The sequence below is a fragment of the Loxodonta africana genome, chromosome 26 (genome assembly GCF_030014295.1).
Source record: "Loxodonta africana isolate mLoxAfr1 chromosome 26, mLoxAfr1.hap2, whole genome shotgun sequence".
NCBI classification, from domain to species: domain Eukaryota; kingdom Metazoa; phylum Chordata; class Mammalia; order Proboscidea; family Elephantidae; genus Loxodonta; species Loxodonta africana.
Genome location: NC_087367.1, coordinates 2,926,121 through 2,947,052, shown reverse-complemented (window position 1 = coordinate 2,947,052; position 20,932 = coordinate 2,926,121).

The window sequence follows — 20,932 nt, the reverse complement described above, 5'->3', positions numbered from 1 at the left end:
GGCTTCTTAAGCACTATATTATCCTCCCTCAAATTTTATTATCTTGAGTTTTCATTTTATTCAGTTCAATATATAATTCAATCTCTCTGTGTTTTTATCTTTAACACATGGGTTATTTACAAGTATATTATTTAATTTCCAAATATTTGAGAGAATTTCTAGATATATTTCTGTTGTTGGTTTTTTATTAAATTCAGTTATTGTCAGAAAACACACTCTTATTCTTGATTATATTTCACAGAAAATATTGTCTAATATTATTTTTAAAAAACAATTAATTGAAGAAAAGTCAAGAATAATGAAGAAAAAACACAAAAAATATCATTGGAAAATATAAAAAGCAAAACACAATCCTAATAACAAAATAAATAAGACCACTATTTCTAAAAAAATTAAAGAAATAATAAAAACAAAATTATAGAAGGACTATCAAACACACTAATTATCACAATAAATGTAAATGGATAAAACCCAAAACATGTCTGTTTGACATTAATAAAAGCCCATTTATATATTACTCACTTCTGAAAAGATATCACAGTATTTAGAGAAGTATCAAAAAAATATTTGATAAAGATATCACAGGGAAATAATAATTAAAAATGGCAATGTTAATATCAGAAAAATGAAATTCTAAAAAAAATAAAGTCAATAATAATCATTTTGTGTTAGGTGAAGATATTTAGTGTTAAGGATTCCAGCATGTGAAAGCTGATTATGTTCATCTTTTCTCAACTTTGTGTTCAATGATGTCATAAAAAAACCAAACTCATTGCTCTTGAGTCAATTCAAACTCGTAGCAACCCTATAGGACAGAGTATAACTGCCCATACAGTTTCCAAGGAGCACCTGGTGGATTTGAACTGCCAACCTTTCGGCTGGCAGCTGTAGCACTTAACCACTACGCCACCAGGGTTTCCTATGATGTCATATAGTTAGCTCGAAAATGGCCATGGTTGGAGTACCTAAACCTTAGAAATTGACAAATGTTACAAATTTATATCTCCCTTCCTTCCCACAGAGAAGTGGTCGCTAAACGCGTACCAGCACACCATACAAAATGAGTTATGTGTTAGTTATGATTCTCTGGGATCCAAAGCATAACTTAGAAACATAGAGCACAGGACTACTAGAAACTCAAAGAAAAAATGACAGAAGCTCAGTATTTGTGGAAGAAATTGATATATCTGTATCATTCTTTGATGAATCAAGTAAGTGTAAAGAAATGAAAGAGTTGATTTGGATTATATAGTTAATAATATTGATGTATGTATAAGAAACATACAATTAATAATATTGATATGCAGTTATTACAGGCACCAAAGAATATGCTTTCTTTTGCACCATAAATGGAACACTTTAAAAGTATACTGGTCAAGGCAGAATCTCTTACTAATTGCCAAAACATTTAAATTATGTGGTTCGCAATCGTGAACTTGAACACATCAAACTAAAAGTAACATAACTAATATGACTGCCCAATCAAACTTCCTCACTCCAACACCCAAAACATTCCCAAGTAATAAGGTGAATTAGGAAAACAGTAAAATAATCACGCACGATTGGGAAAATAACTAACATATGTTTGTTACATTAAAAACACTGAAACAATATATATTCATGATGTTTTCTGATTCAAATATGAATTTTTAAAAGCCAGAGTAGGGACAAAATCATCCATTGCAGAAGTAAAAGAAACTATTAACTAATTTCTCTACTACAAATTTTAAGTTATTCAAAAGACCAGATGATTATTTGGAGGGAGCAAAGCACAAAAAATAAAAACACGTAACCCATAATATCTAACGTCTGACAAATTTAAGAGTAAATAAATATATATGAGATATAATGAATGTTTCCAAATAAAGAGAGTCATTTAAATATGAAAATACTATGTATCATTGCTGTTGTTGTTACATGATGCCCAGGCTATGCCAACTCATAGTGACCTTATGGATAACATATCAAAACGTTGCCTGGTCCTGCACTATCTTCATGACTATTGGTATGTTTGAATCCATTGTTGTGATTATTGTGTCAGTCTCTTATTGAAGGTTTCCCTCGTGTTCATGGACTCTCTACTTTACCAACTATGAGGCCCTTCTCTAGCTATTGGTCTTTCCTGATGATGCATCCAAAGTTAGGGAGCTGAAGTCTCACCACTCTCACATCTCCGAGGCCTTCTGGTTATATTTCCTCTAAAACTGATTTGTTTATTCTTCTGGCAGTCTATTGTATGTTCAACATTCTTCACCCACGCCACAGTTCAAATGCATCAATTCTCTGTCTTCCTTTTTCATTGTCCAGCTTTTACACGCGTATGAGGTGATTGAAAATACCGTGGCTTTGGTCAGATGCACCTTAGTCATCAAAAGTGACATCTTTGCTTTTTTACACTTTAAAGAGGTCTATTGCAACAGATTTGCCCAATGCAATGCATCTTTTGGTTTCTTGGCTGCTGGTTTTCTTAGACATTGATTGTTGATCCAAATAGAATGAAATCATTGACAAATTCAGTTTCTTCCTCATTTATCATGATGTTGTTTATTGGTTCAGTTGTGAGGATTTTCATTTTCTTTATCTTCAAGTATAATCCATGCTGAAGGCTGTAGTCTTTGATCTTCATCAGTAAGTGCTTCAAGTCCTCTTCACTTTCACCAAGCAAAGTTGTGTCACCTGCATATCACGGGTTGTTAATGAGTTTTCCTCCAATCCTGATGTTGCATTCTTCTTTATACAATCTAGCTTCTAAGATTATTTGTTCAGCATACAAATTGAATATGTAAGGTGAAAGGATGCTACACTGCCGCACACTTTTTCCAATTCTGAACCATGTAGTATCCCATTGTTCTGTTTGAATGAGTGCCTCTTGATCCATGTATGAGTTCTGCATGAGCACAATTAGGTGTTCCGGAATTCTCATTCCTCATAATGTTACCCATAATACTATACATAGCGGTCTATACTATACATAGTAATCTCCAAATAAATATGAAAATTTGAGAAATAGTTAATAAGAGCCAAAATATTTTCTAGTGCTTACCTAGTTGTTAGACATCATTCTAAGGTCTTTAAATGTATTAAATTACTTAATTCTTGTAATAGGTTATATGGCAAGCAGTATAGTTCACACAGGAGGAAACTGCCAGGGAGATGTTAAATAATATTCTCAAGGCTAAAAAGCCAGTAAGCAGCAGAGCTGGGATTGAAAAAGTGAAATCTGGCTCCAGAGTTCTTACCCCTAACCACCGTACAGCACTGTCTCTCAGCTAGATTTTCCATGAAACTTGGCTAATTGAAAGGAGAAAGAAGTTCAGTTGCATTGGAAAAAATGTGGAAAAGTTATAAATTATCTCCAATAAATTTTTAAGGTGAGAAAAATTTTGAAAATGATTTATTTTTTTCAAAGTTTCAAGGCATCACTCTTATGTGATCTGAAATTAAACTAGCACCTAGAGAAAAACAGCACTGTTAGGAGAAAGCAAAGGAAGGAGGAATGAAAAGAAGCAGAGAAGAAAGGAAGGGGGAAAGGAAGAAAAGGAGACTGATAAAGTAAGTATAAAAAATGGTTGTAAAACATAAGGAGAAAATGTAGTTGATATTTTTACTACTTGTGGAATAGGAGAGAGCTTTCTACTCATTAAAAAAAGACAGAAATTCATAAAAGAAGATAATAGATTTCCCTACATGGATATTTAAAACTTTATACTTAAAATACCACAAATATTAAGTAGCAAAGAATAAACTGGGAGAAATTTATTTTCGTCAAATACCTAGGGAAAGGTTACTATCCTTAGTATCCAAGCAATTTTTACAAATTAACAAAATAACACTTTCACCCGAATAGAAATATGAATAACAGAATCAGATACTTTGCATACACTAAAGGAATTCAAATATCCAATAAATATGTAAAAAAAAAAAGTTCAACAATGACATGTTACTCTCAATTTTTCATAAAGTAAATTATTTTTAAAATTATTAATCCACACTGATGGTGAGAGTGTGTGGGAAGGGAGGTGGCCATAGTGCTAGTAAATGTTTAGCAATTGACTCTGTGTAGCCCCAGCGTGAATGTCTGTTGATATTTTCATGTAATGTTTATGAATATGGTAAAAGTGAAAAAACAAAACAAAACAAAACAAACAAAAAATTGTCAGAACATCACTCTGTCTCAATAGGATGGGCAAGCCTCTTTGCTACATCTGATAACAGCTTTTGAGTAGTGGAAGTATTGTTTCGAGAATGTTTAGAGCTATTCACAATTCAATAGTTACAGATACGACACACTTTTAAAGTAAATGTGCATTATTAATATTTTCTCTATCATTTATTGAATTATGACAATCAGCAAAACAATGACACAACACGGGCCCCGGTTTTTGTATGTGCTAGTGTTGGCCGTCTTGCTGTGGTGAAATAATTCCACGCTGGCTGATTTCAAACTTCTAACATGGAGTTGTTAAAAGATACACAGTAGCATACCCACTTCCTTGGAGTTGATTTCAACTCAGAGTGACCCTAGAGAACACAGTAGAACTGATCCTTGGGGTTTCCAAGGCTGTAATCTTTAAGAAAGCAGACTGTCACATCTTTCTTCTGTTGAGCAGCTACTGGGTTCAAACCACCCACCTTTTGGTTAGCAGCTGAGCTTTTAAACACTTTGCCACCAGGGCTCCTTAAGATACACAGTATCATGTCATTATATAGTATTTCCTCTGAAAAGATCCAATAGATGTAAGTATTAGGAGTGATGAGTTTTGAGTATTTATTCCCCTTGTTTTTAACATAACTTATTGAATTGGAAGTTTATATACTTTAATTTCCTGAGAATTTAACAAAGGGCTCTGTGAGCTGGTGGGAGATGGCTGCAGCCCTCAACTGGAAGTGGGTGTTCATGTGTGACTAGCCGGTGCCATCTTTGAGAAAAATGGCTTAACAGTAGGTGTCAATCACCTTGAAACACTGTATTTACAACCCAGTAATAATCTCATCTCTAAGATTGTATCCCCCCAAAAAAGTGATTTAGTTCAAAATCTATGGACAATGTTGCTTAATACTGTTTTTTTTTTTTTTTAAATAAGAGGAACAAAAAGAAACAATACAAAGAAAGAGAGAAAGGGAGGGAGGATGGAAGGAAAGAAGGAAAAGAAAAAAATTCTATGTAGAGGAAAACAGCTAAATAAATTATAGGATTAATTTGTGGATTTAAAAATCCTAAAGGAATAATTATTGCTATGAGAATGAGTTCCTATCACTTTATGTGAAAGCCATATATGTATGTGCATGTGTTTGTGTGTGAATGTATATGTGAAAAAAGTATATTGCAAATGTACATTGCAAAGAGTGGGATTCCAGAACACATAATTGTGCTTACATAGAACCTGTACATAGGCCAAGAGGTAGTTATTCAAATGGAACAAGAGGATAATGAGTGGTTTAAAATCAGGAAAGAGGTATGCCAAGGTTTCATCCTTTCACCATACTTATTCAATCTGTATATTGAGAAAATAACCCAAGAAACTGAACTATACAAAAAAGAACTCAGCATCAAGATTGGACGAAGACTCATTAACAACCTGCAATATGCAGGTAACACAACCTTGCTTGTTGAAAGTGAAGAGGACTTTTGAAGCATTTATTAATGAAGGTTAAAGACTACAGCCTTCAGTATGGATTACACAACATAAAGAAAACAAAAATCCTCAAAACTGGACCAATAAGTAACATCACAATAAATGGGGAAAATACTAAAATTGTCAAGGATTTAACTTGGACCCGCAATCAACACCCATGGAATCAGTAGTCAAGAAATCAAATGATGCATTCCATTAAGCAAGTTTGCTACAAAAGACCTCTTTAAAGTGTTAAAAAGCAAAGATGTCACTTTGAGGACTAAGGTGCACCTGACTCAAGCCATTGTGTTTTCAATCGCCACGTATGCATGAGAAAGCTGGATAATGAATAAGGAAGACCAAAGAAGAATTGAAGCCTTCAAATTATGGTGTTGATGAATAATATTGAATATACCATGGACTGCCAGAAGAACAAACTAATCTGCCTTGGAAGAAGTAAGCCAGAATGTTCCTTAGAAGCGAGGATGGCGAGACTTCCTCTCACATACTTTGGACACATTATCAGGAGAAACAGTCCCTGGCGAAGGGCATCATGCTTAGTAGAGAGTCAATGAAAAAGAAAAAGACCCTCAATGAAATGGATTAACACCGTGCCTGCAACAATGGCCTCAAGCATAACCATGAATGTGGGCATGGATCAAGACCGCACAGTGTTTCATTCCATTTTGTGTGGGTCACTATGAGTTGGAACCAACTCATCGGCACCTAACAACACAATAACCTAATGTTGGATCTTATTCTTCTAAACTCCATTGTATGTGTGAATGTATGTGTTTTGGTGTATGTGAATGGTTATGTGTTTATATCGGTCTTGCCTAGGTAATTTTTATTATTTCATTTCTCATTTTTTGTTATTATCCACAACTGTAAAATTTTCTACAGCTAGCATGCATTTTTCAATTATTATACAATAATAATGTACTTTTTTTGCAGCTCTTCTACTGAAAGGAAGAAAGAACTAGCTCCTGATTAAAAAAAAAAAAAAATTCTCCTTCCTGTCTTTCAGAATTTCGGAGGGAGAGAAGAAAGAAGGGTACAAAAAACGTAGCACATTGTTCAGAAGATCCAGTCCAGTGAAATTTAGCCATTTAGCCTAATTTTCACACATCCTAGACAGATTAAAAATTCAATTTGAATAGCATCCCATGTCTAGTCTGGGATCTAATTTTTTCCAAACCATGTTGTTAGGTCCCCTACCAAATCAGAAATGCTCGTGGACTGCCAAATTGAGGTTCTTTCTCCCTGAGCCTGAACACTGCCTAACACGGCTATTACTGCAGAGAACGGTGCCGAGGGTGCTCTGAATCTGTGTTTCCGTGTGCATTTCCACAGGCCGGTTCTACGGGCTGTGGTTAGCTCCATTTTGATTCATTAGTTCAGTAAAAGAGATGTTCAGAATTATTCAGTATAATTCACAGCACTTAAGAAAGCATATATTTTCATAATACTCTAAATCTATTGCTCGCAGTAGTAACTCAAGCATATTATGACTGGTTTGCCATAGCACTGTCACTTTAAAATTGTGGTGGTGCTGTTCTCTCATTGTAACTGGCTAACACAAGAATTGATTTACTATAATATTTTTATCGAGTCCCTAACATACAGTCTTGTAGTTGTTTGCACAGCTGTAGTAGTAGAGACATCGGTCATTTTATATCAGTTCTTACTTGAACTTATTTTTTTTTAAGATGAACAAAAAGAATCAGGATATGTGTGCATGTGTGAACGTGTGTGTGTGTGATATATGTGTGCTTTTAGATTAATTCGTTCTACTAAATGCTAGAATTTGGGTTTTGTTCATTTTTTTTTAATTGAAAGAGGTAGAACTTAAGTATTTTAAGATGAATAAGGATTGTATTTCTTCACAAGCAAATGCCTCTCCAAGCCTCTTCTTCCTACTGCACTTCTACGTTGTCCGAATTCCTGGAAACACATGATCTTCTATTCATTACTACTGACAACTGGTTGCTTTGATGTCCGCTAGAGAGCAAGAGCTGTTGTTAAGTACATTGCTGGCCACCCTGTTCCCGGTGGAGATTTTATTGCAGCAAGAATCGTTTACGTTGCAATGACAAATCGACACCCATAAAAAAAAAAAAAAAAAAAGTTTTTTTCTTTTCACCAGAGCTCCTCTCTGTCTCAAAATTCAAATTTAGTTGGCTGAGGCTATCTTAGGTAGCTACAAACTAACTGGAGTATTCACAAACACTTTCTAAACCTTTTTATCTCTTTTTGATCAATGTATGCTTTATGTTCATGTTTACTTTTGGAAATCAGTATATCAGAAAGTTTTATTGAGGAATAACCTATTGTACATATAGCATTGGATATTTATACTTTATTTTTACCTCTAGATGTTTAATGATTTTGAAATTAACTCCACAAGAGAAAGTGAGGAAGGAGAACCGTGACAGGGCAGACTTCTAACAAGTGACAAAGGTTGGAGGGGCAGTCCAAGAAGACAAAATTAGATAAGGTCGTACTGGTGATGTCTTTCTCCACTAAGGCTTACATATGCCTCTCCTGTTTAACAAAGGTTCTGTCTACCTAACAGATTAAGTTAATTTAGTCAAAAGTTGATAGTTAAAAAAAAAGTCGAGCTTGCGCATTTAGAGTTAAAAAAGGAAAATAGAATAAAATAGACACGATGCAATGCTGTAGCCAGAACTTGCAGTTTCCTTTCAAGTTTAACATTCAAGATGAAAATTAAAGGCACCTGGCAGCCCTTCAGTTTGAATCGTCCAGTTAATTCAATACCCGTTATTTATTTTATAGCAGTAAAATAAGCTCTAATGTGTTTATCATTAAATGCCTGTCCAAAAATTTAATTAAATATATTTTCAAGTTAACAGATGACACAGAAGCCAAAATAAACTGAAAAGTCAGAAAGTTTAATTTAGTACTGGTCATTTAATTGTGCAACATCTGTGAGGGAGAAATTTGTGTTTTAGGCGTGTTCATTTTTAAACTCTTGAGAACAGAGAGGCACCTAATTGACTGGGAAATCATCACAGTTTGGCTCATATTGCCTTTTGAGGCAGCAGCCTGCTTTATTCCGTTATTGTCTAGCTCAGGTCTCAGATAAAGGAAAAGATGAGAAGTGAAGAGCCTAGGAAATGGCTTGCAACCCAGATCTCATGCTATAACTGAATGGAATTAAAAAAAAAAAAAATCAAGAATGATTTGGAGAGAATAACCAAAGCTTGCATTTAAGGAAGGGCAATGAAGAGGAAAGCGTAAAATAATAATAATATAAATAAATATATATTCAGAGATAAAAAACAGGAGAAGGATCAGGCATCAAGTATCAGACACTGGGAATGAAAAGAAAAAGGGTAAATTCAATATCATTAATGACAAATTTGAAGTGCCAATGAAATATTGATAATGTCTAGAGAGTTGTTGGATAAGTTGAGAGAGAAGCTTGGGCAATTCTGTTGTGTTGTTGTTAGGTGCAATGGAACTGATTCCAACTCATAGCAACACTGTGTACAATAATATGAAACACTGCCTGGTCCTGTGCCATCCTCACAATTCATGCTATGCTTGAGCCCATTGTTGCAGCCATTGTGTCAATCCATCTCACTGAGGGTCTTCCTCTCCTTTGCTGACCCACTACCCTACCGAGCATGATGTCTTTCTCCAGGGATTGACCCTTCCTGATAACATGTTCAAAGTATGTGAGACATAGTCTTGCCATCTTTGCTTCTAAGGAACATTCTGGCTGTACTTCTTCCAAGACAGATTTGTTCATTCTTTTGGCAGTCTGTAGTATATTCAATATCCTTTGACAACACCACAATTCAAAGGCATCAATTCTTCTTTGGTCTTCCTCATTCATCGTCCAGCTTTCACATGCATAGGAGGCAATTGAAAACACCCTGGCTTGGGTCAGGTGCACCTTAGTCCTCAAGATGACATCCCTGCCTTTCAACACTTTAAAGAGGTTCCTTTGAGGCAGATTTGCCCAATGAAATGTGTCTTTTGATTTCTTGACTGATGCTTCCATGGGTGTTGATTGTGCATCAAAGTAAAATGAAATCCTTAACAACCTCAATTTTTTCTCCATTTATCATAATGTTGCTTACCAGTCCAGTTGTGAGCATTTTTGTTTTCTTTATGGTGAGGTGTGATCCATACTGAAGGCTGTGGTCTTTGATCTTCATCGGTAAGTGCTTCAAATCCTCTTCACTTTCAGCAAGCAAGGTTGTGTCACCTGCATAAGGCAAGTTGTTAATAAGTCTTCCTCCAATCCTGATGCCATGTTCTTCTTCATATAATCCAGCTGCTTAGATTATTTGCTCAGCATACAGATTGAATAGGTATAGTGAAAGGATACAACCCTGACACACACCTTTCCTGACTTTAAACCACGCAGTATCCCCTTGTCCTGTTCTAACAACTGCCTCTTGATCTATGTAGAGCTTCATCATGAGCACACTTAACTGTCCTGGAATTCTCATTCTTTGCAATGTTATCCATAATTTGTTATGATCCACACAGTCTCATGCCTTTGCATAGTCAATAAAACACAGGTAAACATCTTTCTGGTATTCACTGCTTTCAGCCAGGATCCAGCTGACATCAGCAATGATATCCCTGGGAAGATTCTAAGGTAGAAGATATAAAGAATGGATGGATCTAAGTAACAGAGATAAACTGAAACCTGGAATTTATTAAGAGTGATAAGATAGGACTTATAGAAGGAGAAGAAAAGAAAGTCATTGGCCCAAGATTTCCACTTATGAGAATTTATATTATATACATACCACTACATGTCTAAAATTTCATATGGTATTAATTATAGATGGAGCCCTGGTGGCGCAGTGGTTAAAACACTGCTAACCAAGAGATTGGCAGTTGGAATCCACCAGCCAGCTCTGGGGGAGAAAGATGGGGCAGCCTGCGTTTGTAAAGTTTTATAGTCTTGGAAATACCATGTGGCAATTCTACATTGTCCTATAGGGTCGCTATGAGATGAAATTGACTCGGTAGCAGTGGGTTTGGTTTTGGTTGGTTATCACTTACAGTGATTTTTGTAGTAGCAGTATATTGGAAACAAACCAAGTATTCATCAGTAGGGAAATGGTTATATAAACTAAGACGTATCAATAAAATAGAATGCTATGTAGTTGCTGATAAGCTGTAGTAATATGGAATATTACATGACTATACAATGGACTGCCAAAAGAACGACCAAATCTGTCTTGGAAGAAGTATAACCAGAATGCTCCTTAGAAGCAAGGATGGCAAGACTATGTCTTGCATATTTTGGACATGTTGTCAGGACAGATTAGTCCCCGGAGAAGGACATCATGCTCGGTAAAGTACAGGGTCAATGAAAAAGAGGAAGACCCTCAACGAGATGGATTGGCACAGTGGCTGCAACAAGGGGCTCAAGCATAACAATGATTGTGGACATGGTGCGGGACTGGGTAGTGTTTTGTTCTGTGGTACAGGGGGTCGCAATGAGTGGGAACCGACTCGACAGCACCTAACAAGAACAACAACAGTATGGAAAGGTCACTAGGACGTACAGTCAAGTGAACAAAGCATGGTGCAGAATAGTGTGTAAGATATGTCATCTTTTTATCAAAAAGCTGAGGAAAGTAAATATATATTGTGCTGATGGCGGTATTCTAGGTCTTGAGTACGTCAGTGTCAATATCCTGGTTGTTGTATTGCAGTTTTGCAAGATGTTAGCATTGGGACAACTAAGCAGAGGGTACACAGAATGGCTGTATATTATTTCTTACAACTGCATGTCCATCTGCAATGATAGGAAAATGAAAAGTTTGTTAAAAAATGGAGAGAAAGAAAGGCAAACAAACAGACAGCAAGAACAACAAAAACAAAGGAAAACAAGACAGAGTGCAAGGATTTCCTTAGAGACTTCCAGTTTGGAAATACGAAAGCATTCTTGGTAGTTTGCATCCTGGTTTCTATGTACAGGTCAAGGAGAATCTAAGGGTAGTCCTGGCAAAGCTTACCCTCTTTTCTTCTGGGTTATGCTGCATTGCCCTGTGAGGGGACACACTGAGCTTTCTCTCTGAGCAGACCTGCAGTGTTTTGGGATTTGAATTCTGACACGCCTTTTTGGGATAGTAAAGCAGGCGACTTCCTGGTATTCCAGTATTTTGCTTATAAAACAGCCAGTGACATGGTCAAATTCACTGCGAGCATGCCCTCATCAACCTCCCGAGTTTATTGGTATTTGAATTCATGAGACAGGCACATTTTTTGAGAACTTCTTTTTCTGCAGCTTGGTGTTGCTTTCATAGAAGGGAGACCAGACAGTTGGGGGAGGGGGGGAAGGAGGCAGCCCTTCTGCTGGATTTATTGGCACAGCACACACTGAAGATCAAGCACGCCACCAAATAGAGGATATTGATAAGGAGGCTAAATTCATTTGAAATCACTAAAACTCAGTTAGGGGCATATTGTATTAAGTGAAATGCCATTACTAAAAGGCCCAGGGAAAGACTGGATGCCAAGTCATGAGAGCTTTTCAGCTCGCTGGAAGGCAGCCATTGCACCCACTCACTACATTTGATGGTTTGGAAGTAGAGATAATTTCTGCATAGATCATAAAGGGACTTGAAAATGGCTCAGTCCCTAGGAGCGGAGGCATAATCTGAATTGTCCCTGAGCAAAAGCCCGCAAGAGAGGACCCCTGTGTAGGGAAACACACACACAAAGCGGGTATCAATCCCAACTTTCCATAAAGGCTTGCTGTCCCTGAGATCATGACACATTGGTGTGTATAGGAAACTGAGCTAAGAACCGCCTTTCGATCTTGTGATTTTTGCCAAATGTCTTACTCTTTCTGGAGAGGAGGGTGGCTGCAGAAATCTGGTTTATTTAATACCTTTTAACCATTTTTAGTTAGAAGTTGTTCCAGCTGAAATCTGTTTTGGACACAGGCCATATCAGCAACTTGATGTCTATTCTTGGTGAGTGAGAAAGCTTGCTGCCTACCCCAAGTCGAAGCGGAGATTTGAAAATCTGTTTTCTTCTGAGCAGCCTCCTAGCTCTTCCCCGAATGTTGTCCTAGGTTCCCTCCCTTGCTGTCTCTCAGGCTGCCCTCGCGCTGTTAATCCTGGTGAGCAAGGACATACTGTAAGCGGGAGTCCATTTCAGTGATGTGTATAAATCTTGCTCAGGTTCTTCAGAACTAAGGCAGCCCCTTATCTAACAAGCACCAGAGCAGACTTTTGAAAACACTTTTCACCTGTGACTATAGCAGCCCAGTTTTGTTCCTCACCAACAATGGAATAAATGCACTATCTCGTGGCAGCTAACCCCATGTCTTATTTATGCCAAATTCTTCTGGGTTCAGCATTTTGAGACCGGCTTTGCGTTTGGATTTTTTCAGTACAGACTCCTAGAATAGCACCTCTCTAAAAGAAGGCTTTGGGGGCAAGGGGTGGTGGGGGGAGTAATTCCTTTAAGTGAAATTTGGTAATGACCAGAGTAGAAATGGGTCATTGTCTTTTCTGTGCTATTTTGCCTTTCCCATGTTGTGTTTAATCAGAAGACAGCATGCTTTGAACTTACAACGAGAAGTATGTTGAAAACAACCAGAGCTGTGCTGAAATATTTTGAGATGATTCAGGTTGTCAGCAAATAGGACTAATTGCTGGCTAGAGGAAGATTAAGGGTTATTTACTATCCATCAAGGATTCATACCTAAAAATAAGCTTTATTTTCAGTGAGGGTATGCATGCTAATATGGGGTCTTAATGGGATTATGAACATAACAGGAGATAGTCGGATTTGCAGACACAAACACACATCCTCTTCTAGTGGCCACGAATGTAATGGCTGGTCTTTTGGCAGCACAAGTATATTTTTATTATTGATATCTCCAAAACACCCAAATGAGCTTCCTTCTACAGAGTTATTTGCATATGGCAACATCGATTGGAGATCACATACGTTTGTGAAATTTTCAGACATGACTGGCGTCTGATTCAAAGGCCTTCACAGTGTATCAGTTTGAAACATCCAAATCCACAGTTAATCACATGTCGTTAGTAAGAAGGTGGAGCTCCTGGCATAAAACTGAAAAGAAAAAATTGCCTAGAGTATCAACACTTGTATTTATTCGTCTGACCTATGTTCTACATAATACCTGAGTGGTCCTTCTCCTTTCAGATCTGATCACTTCCCTCTTTACTCAAAATTTTCAATGGTTGTCCATTTTCTCCAGGATAAATGTCAAATTCCTGTGAAGGATATTGATTGTGTACCCACCTCTGCCACTTCCTTCTAGCTCTTTTCATGTCATCATCTTGAGGGTTCAACAACAGTGAACTACTTGTTCCAGAAACTTGCCATGTTCTCTTTGGCCTCCGTGTTTTTGCGTTTGCCATTTATTTTCTTTTTCTAGAAGGCAAACTTCTATCCTTTTAAACCTGAGCTTAAATATTATACCCTCTTGGAAATCTTTCTCAACTGCCCCAGCAGACTCTCCTGCTGTGATATAGCCCCCTCACATTTTGTACATACACTCGTCATTGTCATTACAAATACTTGTTGACATGTCTGTTTTTTTTCACTTGATTATATCAAAACTTCTTGAGGGCAGGAACGTGTATTTTCATCTTTGTTTCTTCAGCACCTAGTTCAGTGCCTGTAATACACAGTCTCAAAAACTTTTGTTGAAGACGTGAATGAGTAAATGAAGGAATCAATCAATGACAGAAGCTGAAAGAGAACAGATTTGTAGTTTTAAATGAAAAGCAGTAAAATGAAAATAGAGAAGAAGAAGAGAAGGGAAGTGCCCGATTTCTCCCTTTTAGTAATTTGCAGTAGAGTTTAGGGAGTCTTGGAGCTGTAGTTCCCAGAGATGCCTGTGACATGGTCTTGCTTGGTTCCATGAATCACTCTTAAATTTCCTCAGTGGTACCATGGAGCCATCGTCGTCATCATCACCATCATCACCATCACCATGTATGTCACCATTCTACTCTTCTTCTGTTCAGAATCTGCTCGTTTACTTACGGCAAAGTCAATGTAACTCTTACACATACCAGTCCGTGGTTCAAAGCAAACAGCATTTTCCTAGGGTCAAGAAAATCTAGCTCACAGAAGCAAAACAAACATAAGCATTATGGCAGTGCCAAAGAAACCTGCATGTCCAGATACGTGCTTTTGCCAGCCTTTAAAATAAGCAAGGTAATATTTTGCCATAATGACTTAATGCTTGGAGCTCTCAGGTGGCCTCCTGCAAAGAGACCTGTGTGTGGCCAAGGCAGTGTACTTGACAGCAAAATGGTGACAAGAGGCTATTGTTTCCTAAGCTCCTTCTGTATTTGAAAGACTAAATATTTATTCGAAGGTGGTGCCCTCAGATGCAGTAGTCACACATGCTTCACAGAGGTGGTATAAAGGGTATATAAGATGGTATCTATGAAGGATTTGATTTCTTTCTTAGATGTGTGGTAAAAAAAAAAAAAATGAAGTATTGTGGATGTAGTTGAGCAACACTGTATTAATAGCTGCAGTGCCAGAGAGTAAAAAAACCAAAAACCAAACCCATTGCCATTGAGTTATTTCAGACTCATAGCAACCCTATAGGACAGAGTAGAGCTGCCCCATAGGGTTTCTAAGGAGCACCTGTATTAATAACTGCAGTATCGGAGAGTAAAAACTCCAAAAAACCAAACCCGTTGCCTTCGAGTTCATTCCGACTCATAGCGACCCTATAGGACAGAGTAGAACTGCCCCATAGGGCTTCCAAGGAGTGGTTGGTGGATTCAAACTGCCGGCCTTTTGGTTAGCAGCTGAGCTCTTAACCACTTCGCCACAGGGCTCCCCAGAGAGCAAAGTGTACTTACTAATCTGATTTTCTTGTTAATTGAGTGCCAACTTTTCCATAAAATGGTTAATATGCTTGGATGCTAAGTGAAAGGTCGGAGGTTTGAATCTACCCAGAGGCATCTCGGAAGAAAGACTTGGCAATCTACTTCTGAGAAATCAGCCACTAAAAACCCTATGGCACACGGTTGTACCCTGACACACGTGGGGTCTCCGTGAGTCAGGATCGACACCACGGCAACTGGCTCTGGGAATTTCCGTGGGTACCTAGTGATTTGGAATGTGTAGTGTGGAGTCAGACCATTTGGGTTCGGAACTGTGCTCTGCCACTTCCTGTCTGCGTCATCTTAGAGGACTTTATTAACCTCTTTGGAACCTCAATGCCTTCCTATCAAAAAAGAGAATAATGATAACATCTGTCACTAGGGCCAAGTCACATTCAAGCCTGAACAAACAAGGGATAATATGTGCCCCACAGAGTCACTATGAGTTGGAATTGACTCGGCGGCCATGGGTTTGGTTTGGTTTATATACATTTATGGAGCCCTGATGGAGCAGTGGTTCAGAGCTCAGCTGCTCACCAAAAGGTCAGCAGTCTGAATCCACTAGCCACTCCTTGGAAACCCTATGGGGCAGTCCTACTCAGTCCTATAGGGTCGCTATGAGCCAGAATCGACTCGACCGCAATGGGCTTTGGTTTCGGTTTATGTATCGTTTACACAGAGTCATTTTACAAATTTCTTAATTTCTGACTTTTGCCGTTTTTAACAAACCTGCCATTTGGATTAAAGTTCATGGTTTCCCACTGAATTGGTTGTTTGTTTGAGCTAATTGACCCGACAATTCAGCAATAACAGTTGAGGCAGTTGTTTGTGCAGATTTAGTGCTAAAGCCAATAGCTGCATTGGGAGGCTAAGTAGAGCTGGGCCTGTAGAAAACGGTAGCCATTGAAGACAGGTCCCACCAATCACGTTTCTCTTTGAGTCTTCATATAGGGACATACATGACAATCCTGCTGGACCTTGATGTTCCTGACCCTTGTAAGGAACACACTCTCCTGCCAGAGTGACATCACCCTTTAGAAATCAACGGACTTGACCATGGTGGGATTGCGACACACAAGATATTTAAAAAATGATTTCAATAGTATGCTTGTCCAAATATACTTATTCTCTTATAAACATAATATGATGACTGCTTGGCTGGTTCCAACATACGCAAAAAAACAAACAAACAAAAAAACCCCTTGCCATGGAATCGATTCCTACTCCTAGTGACCCTATAGGACAAAGTAGAACTGCCCCGTAGTGTTTGCAAGGAGCAGCTGGTGGATTTGAACTACTGACCTTTTTGTTAGCTGCCTTAGCTCTTAATCGCTGTGCCACCAGGGTTGGTTCATAGTAAATAAACAACAAATAAACAAACTCAAAAGAAAACTTAGCTGATGCTATTTTAAGTTCAAGTGATATTTTGAGAGGTTAAGGATTCCTACAACTTACATATAACAGAGAAGACTATACTTTAGTAACTGCATGAGAATATAAACCAAGCCCACACAATATTAAAATAAGTTAAAATATATGCAAAATTTATGAGAGAATGTCAGGTGTAATGCTTGATAAAGTAAGCTTAATGCTTAAGAAATTTATCTTCAGGCTGAAAAAGCCAACTCTTGCAATCCTGAGCTAGAGTATAATTTTAGAATATCTTTTCTGTAAAGTCATTCTTTTATTAATGAGATCAGCTCCCGGTGTGCTGAAAGAGGTAACTTCCTAAAGCATCTGGGAAGACAAACAAGACCCTCAAAAGCACTGGGAAGTCAGAAAACTGTGTTAAAAAAATACCGAGAGGCAACTTCATACTATTTTTTCCTGGGGAAGAAAAAGTGAAAAAGAATGTCCTGAAAATTTTTTGAAGCTGGTCCATTCAGTCCATTTTTTCTGCTCAGTATGCTACTGACGCTGAGGAGCAAATAAAGGATCTGGGGCTGGTGGAAGCGTTGTGTGTCTTTTGAAGCTTGTTCACTCTGTGTGTCTTGTGGTTACTTTGTATGAGGTCCCTTTACCAGACCAGACCTCAGGGTAAAGGCAGTACCAGGAAGTCCACAGGGCAGATTTCCGTTGGCCAACTGTTGGACTATTGCAGACAAGTCCACAGGGCAGATTTCCATTGGCCAGCTGTTAGACTATTGCAGACAAGTCCACAGGGCAGATTTCCATTGGCCAACTGTTGGACTATTGCAGACCCCCAGCTGAAACCACACTGTGGATCAGCAAGACAATGACTGAAGAGAAAGCCTGCAGTATGACTCAGTCTATTTCTCATTTGTCACCCAAACTCCTTCCTTCAGCCGCGGCAAACAATTGCTAGCAGACACTGCTGACTTATCCAGTACAGGTTAGGAAGAAACGTCAGACACGCCTAAGCCTGTGAAATCACATCATTTTCAACACCTCCTAGTAATTTTTAGATGACCTGAAGATTTAGCCCTTTTGGTACATTGCCCTAAAGTTGTGACCTGGTACGTATGTCTTCTCACAGGCCTGAGTGGATGAGAAGGTTATAGAAACTCAGGGTCCTTCATGCACCACGTTCAAAACCAGTCACTTTTCAGGTCTCTCAATTTCAGGGTTTGGTCTGGACTACGCAAAATATGTCTGAACAAGCATGGCATTCTGAAGCAAAGTTGGACATGAGGAACTGTCTAAGTGATTAATTTTATACCTTTCACATCTCTTTCCAGCTACTTTTTCAATTCTGCAAGAGAACATCAACAACAACAATAAAAAGAAGAATGCAACAGTTTGATTAACCTTTATTATAACGGCCCAACTTGGTCCTGGCACTACGTGGAGATTGGACAAAGGATGACCACTGTTGTAAAATCGCCTTCCCAGCCACGTAGCATTACGAGGTATTTGAATTGGTACTTCTGCCTATGAAATTGAAATAGGGCCAATTAACTTGTTCATTGGTGTTCTACTTCTCATTGCCTGATATAATTATTTTAAAAGCCATCATATCGAGGACTAGCATCATCTGTAAAAAATAAATAATTATTTATAGATCGGCTTAATATTAGCTTCCCTTGCTCAGAAGTCAACAATTCTTTCTTTCTCTGTCTCTCTTATCGCATTATTTACTGTCTCCCTTTTTTCCCCACTCTTCCCTTCCTGTCCCTCTTTCATCTTCATTATCTCCAGTTTTTACTAGATTTTATTTTCTATAGGTTTTATTTCATGAAATCCATACTACGTCTTTCTTACAACATGAGGAAGATCAATAAATGGACTGCTTGCCAATTCTTAAAAAAAAAAATAAAAGTTTCGAGAAGGCAGAACATAGCTGTTGAGGCATGACTGCCAGATGTAAGAAGAGTTTAGATAAGTGGATGCTGCTCTCTATATGAGGGAAAAAAATCTGTAGATGGGTTTCTATATTGAAGCTCTTGCATCAATATTAGGTATTAAATCTGACCTTTTTGAGGAATACTTTATGGAATGGGCAGCTGACATTATCTGAGGTCATGAGGGCTATAAGGTAGGGTACTTACCGTAAGCATTAAAGGCTTCTGGAGAAGAAAATGGGTAGCTGTGGAGGATAACAGCTCTCCATATTCATGGCCAGAGGCCAGAATGTCAGAAAGAAAGTGATCACCCACTTTTTCAACAGTGACTGCCCTGGGATGGAGAATGGAAGGCCTCTTTGGTATTCACTATGCACAGACAAGGAGTGTGGCTCCTGGGCTTTGTACAGGTCCTAGCTCTACGCACACTCATTACAAGGTTATTACCATCATTATGGTGGACAATGCAATAATATTTTAAATGGGCCAAATTTGGCTCCCAGCTATTCATGAGCTGCTCTTGCAGGCCTTAGGGAAAATGGCTTATGAGTACAGGGAAATGGAATCTGGCCCACATCCCATTGCTTCCTCTACTACAAATTGAAAAGCGCCTCCGTGAAGGATAGTCACGGTTCTGGTTGGCATGAGCTCTGATGATAAGAAGTAGTTTTTGCTGATAACTCTTTAGGCTTAATTGCAGAGCTGGCTTTGGGCAAATATATAAAATAAGTGAAGTTAGTTACCCAAGTTCTTCACCAACCCTTTCTGACTTATTTCCTGTGTTTCTTCCTTTGACCCCTTTTCTCATGTATGACTTCTTCTCCTATGAAGAAGAAGAAAAAAATCACATGAAGCCAACATTTGTAAAAATATGCTTTGTGGAATAGTAGGTTTTCCAAACGCCCCATCTGAAAAGGATTCTGGAGTACAATAAACTTGGGAAAAGTCCTTTCTCTTGGAGAGTCACATTGTGCAGGAGCCTGTTAAAGGATTTGGGTCACTCCAGGTGGGTGAATGATTATGTTTAATTGTGCTTAACTTTATCCAAAATGGTTAGTTATGGGCCCCCACTTTGGAATAAGATATACAATATCTTTTAGAATTATCCTTGTTTCAGAGAATTTTGAAATTTCAAAGCTGTAAATTTTAGGGTCATTAAGAGTTGGAATAGACTTGATGGTAACAGGTTTTTTTTTTTTTTTTTCAGTAGAGTCTCTGAGTGGTGCCAGCAGTTAACAGTCTTTCTGCTAACCGAAAAGCTGAAAGTTCAAGTCCACTCCGAGGTACCTCAGAACAAAGGCTTGGTGATCTACTTCTTAAAAACTAACCTTTGGAAACTGTACGGGACGCAGCTGCGCTCTGACACACGGGAGGCAGTAAGTCAGAGTCGACTCAGGGTGACGGTCCGGGTGCTGGTGTGGACGGAGTAAGGTTCAACTTTGAGAATGTCGTTATGTTTACAAAGGTAATTAGGAGACAGCTTTCTCTGAGGCCTTCTCATCTCTTTTTTCCATAAATTCCACCTCCATCTCTTCCTCTCGGCTCCCCCCTCCCCAACCTCCGCTAATCTAATTCCCCACCAGGAGGTCAGTTGTGCTTCAAACCCAAGCTATAAAAGAAACAGAGTTTTAAAAAACTTGTTCTTGAACCAGGTATTCTAGGTGTGGGTTTAGGAAAACTGTAAAGGTATTACTTCTTTGAAGACACAATTCTACATGAGGAAGAAGGTATCTGTTAGGGGAAAACTTGAGGTATCATAAAAAGTGATGTTAATGAGAGTTTTAACCACAATTCGTATTCATCATGATTTGATGTCCCAAACATGACAAATCTGCCCTAGTTCAAGAAAGAGCTTTGCCATTAGTTGGATGACTTTTTGAAACCAAAGTAAAATTTTAGACAATTATTCCTAATGTTAGTAACTAAGCTGACTGACTCTATTTGGGAAATGTGCCCCATCAAATTCAAAATGAAAATTTAATTTCAGCCAGATCCCTAGTCACTTACTTATAACTTTTTAGCTAACCGATTTTTAACCATTTTAAAATGTGATTCCAGCAAAAAAGTTTGTGCATGTAATTATCTGGGCAAAGATGGCCCTGGCAAGCATTAGACTGGCCCTCCTCTG